The sequence below is a fragment of the Ceratotherium simum genome, chromosome 10, assembly GCF_057802395.1.
Source record: "Ceratotherium simum simum isolate JZ-2026a chromosome 10, ASM5780239v1, whole genome shotgun sequence".
Lineage (NCBI taxonomy): Eukaryota > Metazoa > Chordata > Mammalia > Perissodactyla > Rhinocerotidae > Ceratotherium > Ceratotherium simum.
Window position 1 is genome coordinate 14,446,579 of NC_141909.1, and position 17,525 is coordinate 14,464,103.

Here is a 17,525-nt window from a genome sequence, read left to right on the forward strand (position 1 = left end):
GTTTGGAAAGAAAACACAACTTCTTTCTTCTCCTGGGGTTGCAGTTGGGTAGGTCAGCGAGTGTAGTACAGAAATATGACCTTGTCCCAATGGCTACAAGAGCCCATTCTGGCCTTGACTGTGGGCATGCTTGTCGTTTACTTAGTTTTCAAGTGGCCCTCAAGGGCGAATAAATAGGTCAATCCATTTTGTGAGATGTGCTGTACATTTTGTGCAGCCAAACAGAACGAGATGACCAGACGTATCTATCTTACAGCAATTAAGCAAGAAAAACTTATAGTAAAAGTTAGGACACTCCAGATAACTCCCCAGTTTATGCATTTCACCCCTTGTCTCTCTTTGCCCTTTGCCTTCGTCAGTTAAACTTCTTCTCTGAAGTTGAAATGCAAAAAAGAGCCCTGGCTGAAGGGGTTGAGGGTTAGCTGGCATCCCTTCAGTACTAAGACACAATTTCACAGACACGTGTACAATCTCTGGGGGGAAAATGCACTCTCTTCATCTGTAATAGAAACTTCTGGGTGTATTTGGGTAGGTGATGGACTATGGATTTCTGTAAGTGCGACTAGTAGCTAACAATCATCTATAGAAATGCCTGTCTCCATAATAAAACACTTTGATCGTTCCGTTGCATTCCACAAACATTTATTGAGCACCTACAGCTTATCAGACATTGGCCCATGTTTAAAATGAATGGGACTACTACAATGAGGAGACTTTTAACAAAATCCCACATGTGACATCTTTATTGGCGGATTTCGTTACTTAGGAAAAGAGTGCTAGGCTCATGAATCATCCTTTTGCTAAAGTTAGTGAGATGGAGGAAGAAGCTAAGGAAAAGGATAAAATAACAAAAGCACAGCATGTAACACTGGTATAGCACTTTAGAAAGAAGCAGCAATCATCATATTTTACAACTTACACCTTCCTTCAAATTTACCTAATGTTGTTCACCTTTCCTGTTACAGTGGAATCACATCTGTTCCTACAAATTTTCAAAAACTGTTTATCCCCAGTGGTCTCTGCCCATCCATTCTCTGTTGCCTCCTCAGGCTTAAAGCTGCACCAGGTGCTCAGCCCACCTTCCCTCAAACCTAGAGTCTTATCCTGAGCCTACTTCCTCTCTGCTTATCTCCATCTCTTCTCTGATTGTTCTAAAAGGGTCACACTACCTCCATAAACATATTCATTTCCTACTCTTTTGGTACCTTTGCCATTCAGCTTCCCATCACTGCTCTCCAAAAGTGTCTCCCAAAGGTCTTAACTTCCGCATGTCATGGTACCAGGCTCAGTCCTCATCTTTACTGAACTTTCTTTACGATCTGGCATTATTTCCCATTGTCACCTGGTTTTAGGAAACCCTAATACAGATCTATATTATATCACCAATCAGTGTTATTTCTAGGACGCAGTGAATAGCATGATCCCTTCTCACAGATCCAAAGGCATTGAGAGAGGTCCTGAGGCCCACACACCCGTCCCAGGGAACACTGGCCTTCTCTGAAACACTCTTCACCTGGGATTTGTATGCCAGTGGAAGTGTGCCTAGGAATTCCCCTCAAATGTAGGCATCGCCCAACGCTGTGCCACCAACCATTTTCTAGATCACACTTGCTTCCTTAGGTATATCAACTCCTTTTATGATTTCAAATACCAATCCTTTATGGATGAGTCCCAAATACACATTTAGCTCTGCACTCTACAGAAGCCTCGATCAACTTCACTTTCAAACTTCTAATAACCAGAACCAATAGCATTACCTTCCCCCATCCTCCTGCCTGCTCTGTCATTCACACCACGAATGTTTCTGTCACCTAAGTTCATGGTCTCCAGGTCATCTTGGACTCCCTTGCTTTCCCTTAGCCTCAGTAAGTCCTGCCCATGCTCTTAGGAAGCTGCTCCTGCATCGGCGCGTTGCCTCCTGCCGGATTCTCATGGCCACCAGTCCAGCTCAGGCCCTCATGACTTCTCCGGTACCCGTAGTTCTCAGCTCTAAACTGTGAGGCACTCCCTAACGCAGTGCCTGACCCCATCACTCACCCGCTCACACACATTTGGTGGCGCTCTGCTGCACTCAGAATAAAGTTCAAAATCCATAGCTTGGCATTCAGGGTCCTCCACAACTGAGTCCGTGCTGAGCATCTGAGCTGTGCCCCCATGCGTACTCCCTCAACTCCCCCCCAGGCTACAGAGAGACCTGGATGTGTGCTTCCCAAGTGCACACATTGCAGCCTTACCCTTCCTTCACGGGCCACGCCAGAGACCGCCTCCTCCAGCAAGCCTTCTCTGCCTCACCTGGACAGCAGTAATTACTGACAGGGCACATTATACCTCCGTTGTAGCATGGGTTACCTCCACTGTGGTGATTTATTTACACCTTGTATCTGTCTACTAGAGTGTAAATTCCACGAGGGGAAAGGAAATGAGGAAAATTTAAGAAATAACTTTCTCCTCTTCTTTGACCTTTCACACAGTACTTTTGGGTTTTTTTCTGCAAATTTTTCTGTCACCAAGAAAACTTCATTTAGTAGAACACATTTGTCCTGGCAGAGCAGGTAAGGATTAAATTAGCAATGTGATCAGCCCCTTCTTACGACACTGTGCGGGCACTTCTGGTACACTGTTTCACCAAATCTTCACAAAAATCCCGAGATGTGGGCATGACCATCTTGATTTGTGCCAACCAAGAGATCAAAGCTCAGAGTGATTTGGTAACATTCTTCTATCCTAAGTAGCAGAGCCCAGGATTCAAATCCGTGTTGATGACCCACAAGCTTTGGATTCCTGCCATCCTTAACCACTCTTATTTATTTTTTGAGACCTACATTCCCTTGACTGAAAAGGACTACCATGAATGTAAGATTACATAGCAAGAAAGGGCAAAGGGTACCGTCATCTGCGGTCCCCAGGTTGTTCCTTCCTCCACTAGTCTTGATTGCCAAAGAGGAGACAAAATACCTTTGAGGAAAACTTTCATGTGTCTGTAAAAATTAAAAACAAGGAGAAAAGGAGATATTTTGTACATCATGACAAAGTGGCTTTATTGTCATCATTATTATTTAATACTAATGACTTCGTTTTTTTTTCCAGTTGGAGTTTGAAGCATTAACTTCCCATTGGCCCAGGGGCAGGATAAGTTATGACCCTTCACGGTCGTGTTAGTGGGAATGGAGGCCCACAGCTGGAGCCCAGAAGGCTGGGAGAGAAACAGATGAGGAGGGAGGCGTGAGAGGGGCCAGAAGAAGAAGTGGAAGTAACTTCCCACGAGCTTTCGCTTTATCTTAGAATAGACAGTACCAGGTAGCCAGCTACATTTTTAAAACTTTATTAAAAACAGAAAGAACACCTATCCTAAAATGTGTCCAGCTCACTGGATTTTCACAAAGTGAACACACCTGTGTAACCCCCGCCCGGACTGAGAAATACCCTTTTAGCAGGACCCTAGAAGCCCCCCTTGGGTTCCCTTTCAGTCATACCCCCCTTTCTCCAAAGGGGGACCCCTCGCCCTGCCTAGCTGCTACATCTCCCTAGCTGGCTGCATTTTAAATTAACCCTTTGACTGTCCTGGTCAGGCAGCACGTGTTCTTTGAGAAGCCTTTTCTGGCAGCAATTGCCATTTCAAAGCAGAAAGAAAAAAAAAAGTGTGTGTGAGGGAGTAATTTTGTGTGTAGGAGAAAAGTGTTTCTAATTTTCAATCCTGAAAATGTGAGGGGAAGAAAGAAGATGTGAAGGAGGGAAATAAGTCAGTAAATGCAGTCTCGTTCTGCTTCCCCCATTAGAAGCTGGAAGCATTCCAGCGACATGCCATTTTGAGAAAGGAAGCAAACAGAATCGCCCTTCTCTACCTGCCTCCGCCTTGGCCAGAGCAGGTCGGCTCCTATTCCCACAGCCTTCAAAGATGTGGAGAGGTCGACGGTTATTATTTAATAGCAAAATGTTCACTAGAAGCCTGATATTGTATTGAACATATGGTTTTGATTTTTTTTTTTTTTTTCTGTTTTTAACCAGTGAGCAAGATAGAGAATGTCACAAACCTAACTCCAGGATTTGCTGGGTTCTGCCAAATTGTAATGGGAAACTCACTCCCGTGCCTGTGCCTCTCCTGCTGTAGCAGCTTCAGGGGGCCTGGGGTGGAACCATAGATGGCCATGGCTACTTGGTCTAAGGAGGAACTCTCTAGTGTGGACCTGACAGTGCACAGGCCATGTTGCTGCTTTTCTGTGACTTTCTGCACTAATCATCACGCTGGAAGGACGAGATCAGAACATCAAATAAAAATCCTCAGCCAGAGAACAATTAACTCAAGACCCAACACTATCTAGCTAAGGGGACTCATATTAACTACATGTCCACAATGTTTTAAAAGGCAACATTCCCCAACTTCACATCTTGAGTTGTTGGCCGTCAGCGTTTCCAAAAATAATCACTCCTCTCAGTGCCTTTTTCTGATCAATTATTTAGTGTAGTCTGGGTTATATGACATAAATTTTACCCTGAGGGCAAAAAAAAGTCATGCTCCCTAGTGGTCAGCTAAAATATTTGTAGTTTTAATTAAAAAGACTAATTTTCAGCATGGCCAAGAGTGCTGGCTGGGTGTATAGGACATTAGTAAGACTAGCAGTAAAGAAAAAAGAAAGGCAGAGTTTGTGATAGAGTAAGAGCCTGGGGATCTCTAGGTTAAATATCAACCGGGGAACTTTCCTAAGAAAAACTGGATGGCTTGTCTCAACCCAAGTTTGCAAGCCTTAGAACAGGCTTTCTCTAGATGAAAAATGGCTAGTAAGTCGGGAAATGGTCTCCTGCCCTCCTGCCCTTCCTTTGTTTGCTCAGGGAGCCCCTGAGTCAGCCCAGGCAGAGCCAAGGAGAAAATCCTTCCTGGTTTCTCCCTCTCTGAGGACGGAGGGCAGGTTAGTGCAGCCTGCTGTTGACTGGAGCTGGGATTAATTAGTTCCTTCGGTGACCTTGGCACCTACCGATGGTAGAATGTGTCTCTGAGCTGCTGAAGACCATGCTGAGAGCCACAGAGAAACTCAGGGGGACTCAAGCCACTGCTAAAATGATCACCATTTTGTTGCGCCAAAAACCCAAAACAACAAAACAAAAGAAAACCAAAAACATGTACTTTACCTCTGAAAACTATCTTAGTGTAGTATTCAAACTGTGTGAACATTATCTATCTGTCTCTCTATCTATCTATCATCTCTGTATATATACTAATCTATGTCTATAGCTATCTATCTGTGTATATATTAGTCTAAATCTCTACCTACCTATCTCTATCTGTATATATAAATATTAATTTATATCTATAACTATCTATATTAATCTGATTTGTATCTATGTATCTACCTACAACTGTATATATATTTATATACATAAATATAAATGTTTATAAATATATACACATATGTATGAATATAAATCTGTTTATCTATCATCTTATGGGTAGTTTTGCATGTCAATGCCCTGCATCTTGCCAGGTATTTCTAGAGGCATCTAGAGCCTATTGCTGGGACCGAAGACAATTTTAAAGCATTGTGTGCATTGGGGGAAAATGTCTGTCTCTCCCACCTCACGTCCATCCATCCGCTTTTCCCTGCGCTGTGCTCAGGCCTGAACAGAGCAGAGGGAAAATGGAGAGTCCCATCCCTTTCTCTATCACAGCCGGTTCAAAGTTCAAGTATAATAATGATATAGGTCAACAATGTGACAAAGCTGCCAGAAAAACTCAGTGTCTTAGGTTGCAGAAATAAAAGTATTATGTTCTGAAAAGGGAGGTGCCAACTGCTCCTACCAGAGGAAGCTTAATTGCTATCTTTAAACTTGTGAAGGGGCTCGCCTGCTGAAGAGGCATTTGACTCGCTTAGGGTCACTCCAAAGGCCTGAACGAGGCCTGAACAATGAAGGTCATGGAGAGTCTCACTTTATTTCAGCACAAGGAAGAATTTTATAACAAAGCACTATGGTTTGTGTGTGTTACGGGGTAGCGATTGTCCAGGCAACTAGAAACTGCTTGTCAGGACGAATGAATTATGCTAGATAATCCCTCCTATTCCTTCCAATTTGGGATTCCCTTCTAGAAGATTTTCATCTTCTATTTGTGGTTTTCGTCAGTTGGGTGGATCTCAGAGGGGAGGGGCTAACGGAATCCTGTGTAGTGTGCAGAGTTTCTCTGCCAGCTCTGCTGTGTCTCCCCACCGCTCCCCACCATTCTGAACCCCAGCACCCAGAGGAAGAAAGACGCAGTTGGAGTAGCAGGTCATGGGAAGCAAAGAGTTAAAAAGACCAAAGCTCTGTGTGGGTCCTAGCAGGCCCAGAGGCAGTTAGTCCCTTTGATCCTGCCTTTTAATTGCAGCTTAGCTGCAACAGGGAACTTTAAAGAAAAGAAACAGGGAAACTCTAGAGATAGGGTTTGTTTTGTTTCCTGAGGGGATGGTCTTTGTGGTGGCTGCCAGGAAGCTGATACTTTAGGGTTCAAATAATGGGCTTCCTAAGGGGGCAAATAAATAGTCCTTTCTACCAGCTAAGAGTCAAGTGTGACTAGAACCCCAGAAACACCGGGCATCTATGTGTGCCATTTAGTAGAGACACCAGGTACAGCCTTGGCAGAGAGAACAGCCCCGGGAAAAGAGACCATGGGCTAGCTTGGGAGCTGGCAGAGCAAGAGGGAAAGAGCCTGCAGTGAGAGGGTCATCAGCAGATGCAGCTAGAGAGAACAACCACATGTCCTCGGTGGAGAATGGGGCGACATGCGCAACAGAAAACTGCACGGCGCGTGCAGAGGGAAGTCAATGGAGAAGCAAAGGGATTTCTAAGAATTCTCATAGACGGTAGCAAGGCCACAACAATACAAAACATCTCACTTTTGTACAGGCCTCGAGGTTGATAATGAGCTTTTACGTAACTTATCTATTTAAGGTATCTATAAGATACCTTAGGTACCAAGGTCTTTAAGCTTCTTCCAACACACACGCACACACACACAGACACACACACATGAAGGAGATTCAAGAGTAAGGAAAAGGCCAACTAACCACAACAAATAATGGAAATAACACTCCAGCCATCCTTGGTGATTTACCAAGTCCCTTTGTGAGGAGGAACTCCTGGCTAAAACTGAACTCATGCCTGCACAGTGTGCGAGTAATTGCTTGTTTGTGTTCTATTTAACTATTTAGTGAATTCTGTTAACGGTATGTGCAAATGTGAGAGAAGTTTTTCTAAAGCAAACCCCTTTTTGTTGCAACTCTCAAGTAAGCACGGTTGGAAAAAATCTGGCTGTTTGGAGACCACCAATTTACTCTGTCATGTGTTCATGTGTGACCTTGGCAAGTAGCTCAGCCTCCCCAAGCTTCATTTTCTTCTTAAAAAGCTTTAACTGAGTTGATGTACATAAAGCTCTCGGCAGAGGGCTTGGCATATAGTAGACACTCACTAAACTCAATAAGCACTTGTTCCCTTTCATTCCTAAAAGGTTATTGGTAAATTTAAAATGCATTAAAATACCGGCCATCTGTGTGGGGACCAAATGGGCATCTGGGGAGGGAAGACTTCCTCTAAATCAGTTGAGTTAGACTCTGGGCTCTAGGAAAGAGGGGCCACATGTGCGACATACAGAAAAATGGAGCACTTGACGGGAGGGAAGACAGATGGACACAAAACAAGATGTAAGACTTACAACAATATATAAGTCTGTCCACGGTCAGGCCTGGACATTTCACTTAAGCTACCACATTAGACAACTATCATTTCTGATAATGTCTTCATTTATATTGCAAGACTGTAAAACTAGCATTTTTAAATAAATGCAATTTTAATTGCATATAACACTTCTTCTATACTCTTCATATTCTTACAAGAGAGTGAGGGGAGAATGGCATTATCTACATCTTAAGGGAAACAAGGTTGTCAGAGTTCCCTGAACTAATCCACTGAGGGTGTGAGGACTGAAACAGGCAGATCAGACTTGCAGGCTCCATTTCTGACCATCATCTAGAAAAAGAAAGAATCTAAGCCTGAATTAAAACACATATATTTTGGAGGAAAAAATATCTCTGAAGCAGACATGTAAACAAACACACTAGCCTTCCTTGGAGGCTGTGAGCAAATCTCTTGGGGAATTGGTGAGAGTCTGTGTCCACAGAGAAGACAGTCACCAAGGGAATGAGGAGACATCCACAGACTAGCTGTCTGTAGCTACAGAACTGCTAGAAACTGCTGAAGTCCCTGCCTTCATGCCCTTGACCACAGCAGATTTGGTGCAAGGCTCGTGGGATAAGTCAGATCAACCTCATCCCCGCTCTGAGCGTGAGCTGCCTGGAAAGGCTTACTGCACCGAGGAGGTAGGTCTTGGTCCTCAGCCTTACAGAGTGCTCCTTTAAAACAGTCCCAGACCCAGTCGTCTGCCACCATTTACATTTATGCTGGCAAAACTGCCATTATGTTCTAGAGTCTTGCAGATGAGCAGCACCTTCATCATCTGGAAGCTTGTTAGGGATGCAGAATCTTGGGCCTCATTCCAGATCTACTGAATCAGAATCTACATTTTTAGTAAGATCCCCAAGTGATTCGCTATGCACATGGAAGTTTGACAAGTGCTGCTCTGGTGTACACACTGTAGGTATCTGGTGTGAGGGCAACAACCATTTGCATGCTTTGACTACTTTCTCATTTTCTTCAGAGTAATTCTTATGGACAGATCCAGTTGAGACTTGCTAGACCCAGGAATAAATGAACCCCTGGGTCTTTGTGAATGGGATGACCAGTGCCCAGTGATACCTCCAATCACTCTGGAAGTACTGCCCTAACCAGTAACCTCCCAAGATGTATATTTTGAGATACAGAAGTCTTGACAATTATTGATTTTAAATGTTTTCTTTTGATTATTAGCGAAGATCTACTTTTTAAAAAGTCAACTGTATATATGAAAGATATAGCTGCGAAGATCCCCTTATCCATCCAATATTCTGTGGCTTTTTAACCATGACAGTGAACCAGTATTTGCTTCCAAGAGGGCCCTGGCCTGAGCACTCATGTCAGAGAGGGTCAACTATGTGCAGTAGGATAATGCAGTGCCGGAGGCTGCACTGTCATCCCATGAAGGCACGGTATGGTGCTTAACAGTCTAGGCTACTCATATTTTGGTTGACAATTTTGCTCCTTTGTGGGTATTTGTTTTCCTGACTCTTTGTTAGCTCTTACTCTCTTCTAGGCCCCGGAAGTCTTCCCCAAGGCTCACCCTTGGTCATTTGCCTGTCTCCGTTTATGCCCCCTTCTTCCTGGCTTCCATTTATGCCCCTTCTTCCACCTATGGCTTCAATGCAGGTGTGTCTCAGTTTACATTTGCAGCCTGGTGTCTAGGCTGCTCTCCATTCTCACACTGTCAAATTTCTATGGAATATCCCAATTGGATGACCCATCATTAGCTAAAAACACCATTACCAGAACTCAAAACTCATCCTCCTTCCCTCGCCTGACCCCATTCCCACTGATTGGTCCCTTTTTCCATCTACCTCCATTTTCTGTTAGGGTTCCATTGATATTTCTCCTGCTAGAAACTCCAGTGTCATTTTGGCTCCTCTAAGCTCTCTCTAGCTTCTATTACTTTTCCTTCAAGATGCCTTTTGGATCTATCTTTTCTCTTCCATCCTCACGCTGCCATTCTAATCCAACTCATTCCCACATCATGCCTGAAATATTGCAAAAGTTTTTCACTTATTACAAATTTTCTAACCTCTAGCCCTATCTTACAAATCTCAATTAAATCCTTATAATGCATTTGCCATAATGTTGTAGGTAACAAAATTAAACTCCTCCACATGGCTCTTCAGATCTTCAAATTCTGACTTCCCCCTCTATCTAACCTTATTTCCCACTGGTCCTCAACACTTTATCTCTATTCTCCGAAATCAAGTTCCACACTGGCCCCTCCATCACATTCTTGAGATGACCTTCCTTTCTCTAATTTTGACAACTCTCGTCTCCAAACTTTTTTGATTATATACCCCTATCAGAAAAATACTTTTGAGCAGGAACAATCATTATAAGGCTAGTTACTTATTTATAAATGTTATACTTGTATAACAGTACTAATATGTTACATACATTATCAAACATACATGAAGATTGACATTTTAAAAGGATGAGCTTGCTAATATATAAGATGTAAATTCAATTATTTCTTTTCCTTACCTAGGTTTGGAATGTAGACATCCTATTTTAGAAACACAGATCTGGACAAAATAGATCCATTCAGAGCTAGAGGAAGTATCTCTTCCTCCTTGAAGCCTTATCTACTACTCCAGCGCAAACAGAATTCTACTTTCCTGAACTCCCAGAGCATTTAGAATTACAAGTAGTAAATCATTGATATAATATATGCTTCACCAATACTTTTTAGTTGATTAATTGAAGCTTGCATCTAGGATGCCAGAAATTTATAGATTTTTAAAACAATTCAATATCTTAATTAAAAACATTACTGTCTTCCAAAAATTGCTTGGGTTGGGCTCTACTCCACTATGCAACATCCATTACAAGACAACTCCAAGTCAGACTGCAGTGTAATCTCATTTAAAGACTGTTCTGTCTCATTAAATATCACATGCATGGCTTCCCGTAGTTGTGAGGACTAGCTTTTCCACTTTTTGGCTAGTGAGATTTTTAACACATTGCTTAACCTCACTCAAATTCAGTTTTTATTTAATTTATAAAACAGGGACAAAAAGGGGACATTTGTGAAAATTGAAAGAGATGATAAGCATAAAAACTGAAATGATATATAATGTAAGACATTACTATTATTATTACACCTAGGATTTATGTATTATAATGTAAATTATGTAAAGTACATCTGACATTTCTAAAATAAGTGACCTCCTATTTCTACCTTGAGTTTGATTTCTTTCTGCAAATGAATTATTTTTATTTTCTCAATTTTATTTGCTCAGCTGAAGACATAGCACTGCCTGCCTACAGGACTCAGGGTCTGATGGGCCTGAGTTTAAATCCTGGCTCTACCAAGTGTCAGCTGTGGGATCATGGGTGTGTTACAGGACCTTTCAGAACTTCTCTTCTCCCATCTGCCAACATTAACTTCATGCGGATAACATTAACTTCATAGGGTTCTTCTAAGTTTCAAATTACATGAGATATGTGTGTAAAGCACCTAGTTTATAACATATGCCACTAAAATATTAATTTCTCCCCCTCCCTGCCCTTTAGCAGGCTTAAGAAAACTCAATGAGATGCCCTCATGGGCAAAGGGAATACACTGAATTTTGGTTTCATTGTTAACTTTGATTTTTCCCTGGCCTGCAGGCTATTTACACCCATTAATGAATTTAATTCTAGAAGCACCTCCCTGCCATCCACAGCCAATCTCACCTTGCTACTGTGTGGCTGGGCTGGGGCATGAAGCCAGTAGAGGTTTTGTTCCCTATTGCCTTCTGAGCAGTCAGAGCTGAGAAAGCGAAGCCAATCAACCTCTCTTCCTGCCCTGCTTCCACAGGTAGGCTGCCTACTGTACTAGTTATCATGTGTTCTTGTCCAAGTAAGCATTTGGGACAGGAGATGGTGACATGCATACATATACCAGGGACCCTTGTAAGTTTTTCCTGTTCTTCAAAATTCAAGTCAATTAACCATTGAAAAAAATAAATGAATAAAAGTTTTAAAAACCCAGGGTTTATAACTGGTCTCCTCCAGGAGCATTGCTTAGCATACCCTGTGAGAGTGCTCTAATTTTAGGCTCCAGGTTTTTAACCCTCTCTTTGAACTGTTAATTGAGATAATGTCTGTGAAAGCCCTTTGTAAAGCATAAGGAACTATACATATGTTAATTATCCTTCTGAAGACATTTGTGTGCTGACCTATTCTTATCTTGTTTGTAAGTATCTTGTTCCCCTGCGATTGTGTATTGCAAACTGCTTAGGACCAGGGACCTGCAGCGTTTTCCTGTCTCCTGCCCCCTCCCTTCCTCCTTTGAGTGGCTTGCCACCCCCAAAGCTCTTCCCCAGCAACCAGCTTGCCTAGATGCTCGTAAACCTTAGAATCTGCCCATCTGCCTGCCAAGACGCATAGCTAAAAACAATTCTTTAAGCTCAGTGTCCTCTCCCAGCTTTTTCCATACTGGGTCCCTTACCTTGTGGCTTGCCTACACCCAGAGAATATACACTAATTTTGATATTAGGGTAAAAAAAAACAAAACAAAACAGAAACTTTGTATTTAAAAGGAGAAATAGATTTTTTAAAGTAACTCTGCTTTTAAAATAAAAGGGGGGAAGTTTAATCCCCCAGGGTCAGGAATCAGGTTTCCTTAGTGGGATGGGAAGGTAAGATAATTGCATCAGGGGCTTCCCAGGCACCCTGAGGCCCAGAGGTGTGGGAGAGGGTCTCAGATTTCCTTTTGTTGATTGGTGTTTAAGGCTTTTTAGATGGCGTGCCCATGTTCCTCAGCCTCTTCGGGGCTGAGTCTCGGCTTGCTCTGGGCAATCACTGGGTAGATGATTGCTCTCAGCAGCCTTGTTTTTGGGTTTTTTTTTTTTTTTTGCAGCATTCTCATATGTCTATTGCTCATCTTACATCTTTATATGTTATTTAAACAGCATTTATGCTGAGAGATAGAGGTGAAGAGAGTACATATAAATATTTAAAACTTGAAATTCCTTCTCTTATTCTCCCCACCCACACCAAAACTGTCTCAAACCTACAATTAATGTTTGATAGTTAACAATGTTAAATTAATGTTAGCCAATAAAGTTGTTATTAAAGTCTTTGAAATTTACAATTTTGCACCATTTCTTTTTGTCCTTTATTTTGCACCCACACAAAGTCAGGTATTAGGTAATTGACTTGTTCTAACCAAATAGCAAAAGCCAGAGAACCCAGGAGGTGTTTAATAAACACTTGTTGACTGATTGATGGAATATATGGACCTAGGATCTCCTGGACAATGCATTCTTTGTCCGAGCACTAAGGTAAATCGGTGGGTCCACTTTTATTACCAAGTGTTTCTGCCATATTGAGGGGAGCAGGACAGCCGAAAACCTGTCCATCAGCCCTGTGGCCCAGGTTCACAAAGAAACCCTGGGGCCTTACCTTTCACACCTGCTGTTTTCACTCTCAGCAACAGAGGCGGGACTAGCCTCAGCCAAACAATGCCGAGCAGTTGGAGGCACAGGCCTGATGCAGACCCAGCCATGACGCCACCTTGGACTCCTTACTATGAATATAATCACAGCTGCAACTAACAGTTTGTGCACATTAAGAAACAAAAAACAACTCCGCTGAGTAAAAAGCAGGAGAGAAAAACCAATATTGTAACTAATTTACAAAGCCCTGCTAAATCTTCCTGCCTGGTTCTTCAGAGAGAAACCGAAGCATGAAATACCAAGTTCCTTGTCCACACGGCAGTGTGCATCTATTCCATTCAGTCGACCATTCCAGAAGGGATGCCTGGGCACATGACACCTTTACTTCTCTTTGTGGCCACTTCCTCTCTTTCCTTGCCGGGGCTTCGGGTTGGGCCTCAGGCAGAATTTGTGAAAAGAGCTAAATGTCCTCTGCCCTCTTCTGCTCTGCCCTTGGGGTTCTGGCCTGAGTTTGGACCTACAGCTTTCCTTTGACTTTGCTACGTGCTGGCGTTGGTGGTTCATACCTCCCTACATTGCCATGATGCCCCTTACCTCCACTGCCTACCTGGTCCCAGGGTTGCCAGGTTTCTCTGCCTGATGTGAGAGTAGTCACTGTTTCTGACCCGGCCAGCTCTCATGTCCAGCTGTACCTGGAGATATCAAAGGCCCCCAAACTATGTTTTCAACAACCAACATGCCCTGCAGTTGTACCACCTTTTTATTATTCAGAATCTTTTACCAACCTACGTCTATGTTGATAATATGTTTTGTCATTTTGAAAAATGTAAACAAACCAATATACCTTCCTTCTCATCTTCTCTTATTATCGGGAGGAAAATGCAGGAAAAAAGGAAGAGAACATGCATGCAAGATTGAGCCTAGTCAGTCTACCATAAGGAATTCTCTTAAGGTCAATATCTAACTCCTCTTCTCCCATTTCTTTCCTGGAATCTTGAGTACCTGATCTTGAATTTCTATGGCGCTCCCAGAGCGCGGGACTGGCTGGTAGCCATGTGATATTGATTTGTTTTCACCATAGCAACAGCAAATTAAAACAACTAGCAGAGAGAAGACAGGCTGCTAACCAGTAATGCTATATAACCAGTATATTTTGTAAGCATATTTTTCTCCTTTCTTCTTATTTTCTCTCTTATTCACTCCACTTTCACAAATTTAATGGAAAAGTCAAAGCAAAAATAGCACTAACTGCTGTGGGCACCACAAGGCCTATGTCTGAGATAGTCTGGTGCACAGCTTCCGTATATTACACCAGATAAATGGAGAAAATGTAAACAGCAAAGCTCTGATTTCCTTGGAAATTTTATTTGTTGGTCTAAAGGTAAATGTCCCTAGAAAATTTACAAGAGCATGAAGTAAAGGGTTTTGTTTATATGACTATATATCTCAATACCCTAAGGCATTTGCCAAGAGTTTCATTAATAAGGAGGTTTTATCCCTTTGTACTTTAAATAGCTCATTGTGCCAAGAGACAAACAACTTTTTTTTTTTTTTTTTTTTGGATACAAGGTCAAGGCCTCTCTAAATGCTAGAATTATGAGGGAAAGTGTAGCGAGTATTATTCAATCCTATTAAGAGACAGAAAAATTGGGATGGGCGCTTGCTCAAGGCTACACAAACACTCCGAAAGAGGATGCAAACTTGAACCGGGAACTCCCGAGAACTCCAATCTGTTCTAATGGAAATTCTTTCTTAAAAGGCTCCTTATTAAAAACTAACCTTCCCCAAGTCTCTACGACCAAGGTCGCCACCTGTGACACAGGGTTAATAGCCTGCCGTATTGGACTTCCCTTCCTTCGGCCCATCTGTACTAGGACACGGTGCTCTACATAAAAGCAGCTGTTCCCCTCATCCCAACCGGCCATGAACTTGGCAGCATAACCTGGGTCCTAAATTGTGGCTCCGGGGAAACTGGGAACGGGGCCACAGGGACTGTCCACCCAGGTGGCAGCGCTGGGCTGCACCAAGGGGAAGTTGGGCCAGAAGCAAAGCCGTGCTCCGCTCCCCGCTGCTTTCTGCCAGCGCAGCCAGAACCCTGCAGAAAGCCTGCTCTGACCCGCCCGACGTGAGGCAGGTAGGAGACGATGCCCTAGTTACGCTGGAGATCGGTTTAAGGTTTAGAAAGGACTCGCTAAAATATGAAGACGTAGCTCAAGACCTGCCAAGTGAGAGTTCGAGTGTTCCTGGCCAGGACATAAAGAAATATTCCTTTCCATGAGCCTGAATAAAAGAACATACAGCAGAAATAGTTGGGAGATGACGTCAGAAGTTCTGGGCTAGTGTCCTGCACTTCTCCTTGAAAGTATAAACAGTGGGTCTAGAAGAATCTACGTGGCATTGCCCTTATTTAAATGAATACTTCTCCTACTCCTCGCAAAACAGGCAGGATGGCTGAAGAAACTTCATCTTGTTTAAAAATTATAACGTCTTCCTTTTTTTTTAACTTTATTATCCCCCAAATGCACATATTACCCAATTAACAAATATCTTCCTACTTCACCTTTGTCCTTTAAAAGGACAGTAATGCTTCTTGAAGAACGTTCACGGTGGCGGTGAGGCAAGTCAGATTTCTTTCTTCGCTTCAGCGCTTGCTAACTATTCTAAAAATGTTACCCATTTATTGTGAACACATGCTTCCGAGGCCTAACAAAAAAGCACGGTTTCCTCGTGCCTGGCAGAAATTTAAAACGGAAAAGGGCAGAAAGAATTCTTTAACAAATACATCCTTTCCTTCTCTTGGGCCAAGTGTGTTAAAAATAAATCTTCTCCATCATTTCTCACTGCTGCTTCTCGGCAAGAAAGTTGATATGGTTCAGCATAGTGAAAACACAGCTTTAAAAGCTAGCCTGCCCTCATTAAATTATTCTGCTGGCTGTGTGTTCTCATTAAAAATGCATAAAGATCAGATAATTGCAGTAAGCGTTATTAACCCAGCTTTACTTTTGAATGTAATAGTTCCACTTTTAAGCTGGAAACAAAGGCTCAGACATGCCAGAAAAAGAAATGTAAACATTGAAATACAGTATCGAAAACTTGTCAGAAAGCTGCCTCTTGCTGGCTTGTTAAAAATGTGCTTTCGAAACTCAAAGCCGAGGCATGGTAGAGCTGGGTAGGTCCCTAATTTCTAGCAAATAGACATATATTTTGGCTAAACATTCAGTCGATGATTATTTACCATGAAGTTTTTTTTTTCTTAATTACAAGTCTGTTTTCAAGTAATAGGATCAATGTAAACTTTATTTATTCAGAAGCTAAGTGTGGCTGTATGAAAAATTTCTATAACAAGAAAATAAGAATGCTCCCAAGAATTCAAATGGTTTTTGTTGAATAATAAATGGATCTATTCTTTGAATAAAAAGTCGTTTTATGCCTCACCCCAAACAGGCGGCATAGATTCAAGCTTTGTCATTTCTTTTTCTCAAATCAAGATGTTATGTAAAACTCCAGGGTCCCCTGCAAGTATTACATTTGAATTAGTGGAATCCAGTTTCCCTGGCTTTCCTAAGCAACACACATGGAATGCAGCATACTGCAGCAAACTCTTTAAACATTCAAAAAAAAGGTGGGGGGGGGGATGATTCTCCTACCTTGTTTAGCTCTGCCTCTCCTTCCCTTTTACAGTAACCCCAGGAACATCTGGCAGAATCAAGCGGCCGAGGCTTCTCCACTGCATCATGAGGAAGAAATTTCCATGTAAATAGTTCTCATTCCCTGTTTATTGTACTCTGAGAGCCGTCTGCCGTATCTGGAAAATTTTGCCTTCAGATGATGAAGCAAAGACAGTCTAAACTCTTGCTGTAAGCTGCAGCCCTTCCTTCCGACAAATCCCTCCCAGCCGTGGGCAGCCAATCCCCAGCCAGCTCGTCAGCCCTACTCGTCTGAAACAGGCCCTAATAGGATGACTGACACAGCAACACAGCACTTGCAGTGTGTGAAAACAGTGCATCCATACTGATGAAAGAGGAATTTCCCTCTCAGAAGAAAGCAATCAGAGCACCAAGACAAAGTGGCATGTAATTGGCAGAGCAGAGACGGGTAGCTGGAGAAAACACCCTTTAAGACAGGCAGCCCAAAGCTTGTGGCTGCCCTGTAAATACTTTTGAAAACACACAACTCTGTAGATTCAAAAGAAATCCAGGTTATATGAAAGTGAAGTCATTATTCCATTTGACAAAGCATATATATATTTTTAAAGGAAAAACAATTCAATGTCTGCCATGGAAATTAATACCTTACAGAACACTTACATATGATTTCCATTAGTGAGGAAGAGTGTGTTAGCCCAAGTGCATATTCAAAATTAAAACATGCTTGTATCCCTGGCACACACAGTTTTCCTGTGTAACATCTGTTATTGCAGTGGTTAATTGCTGTAGC

At 42.4% G+C, this 17,525-nt stretch overlaps 1 protein-coding gene across 7 annotated transcripts in view; it reads right to left on the bottom strand.

Moving 5' to 3' along the window:
• Positions 1-16,964, bottom strand: part of MBNL2 (muscleblind like splicing regulator 2) — a 161,275-nt gene extending 144,311 nt beyond the window's left edge. For all 7 annotated transcript variants that reach the window (XM_004423122.3, XM_014781830.2, XM_014781828.2 and 4 more), the window contains exon 1: positions 16,736-16,964. The gene's annotated coding sequence lies outside the window, so the exon portion shown is untranslated. The remainder of the gene's footprint in view (positions 1-16,735) is intronic.
• Between the last annotated feature and the right edge of the window lie 561 nt (positions 16,965-17,525).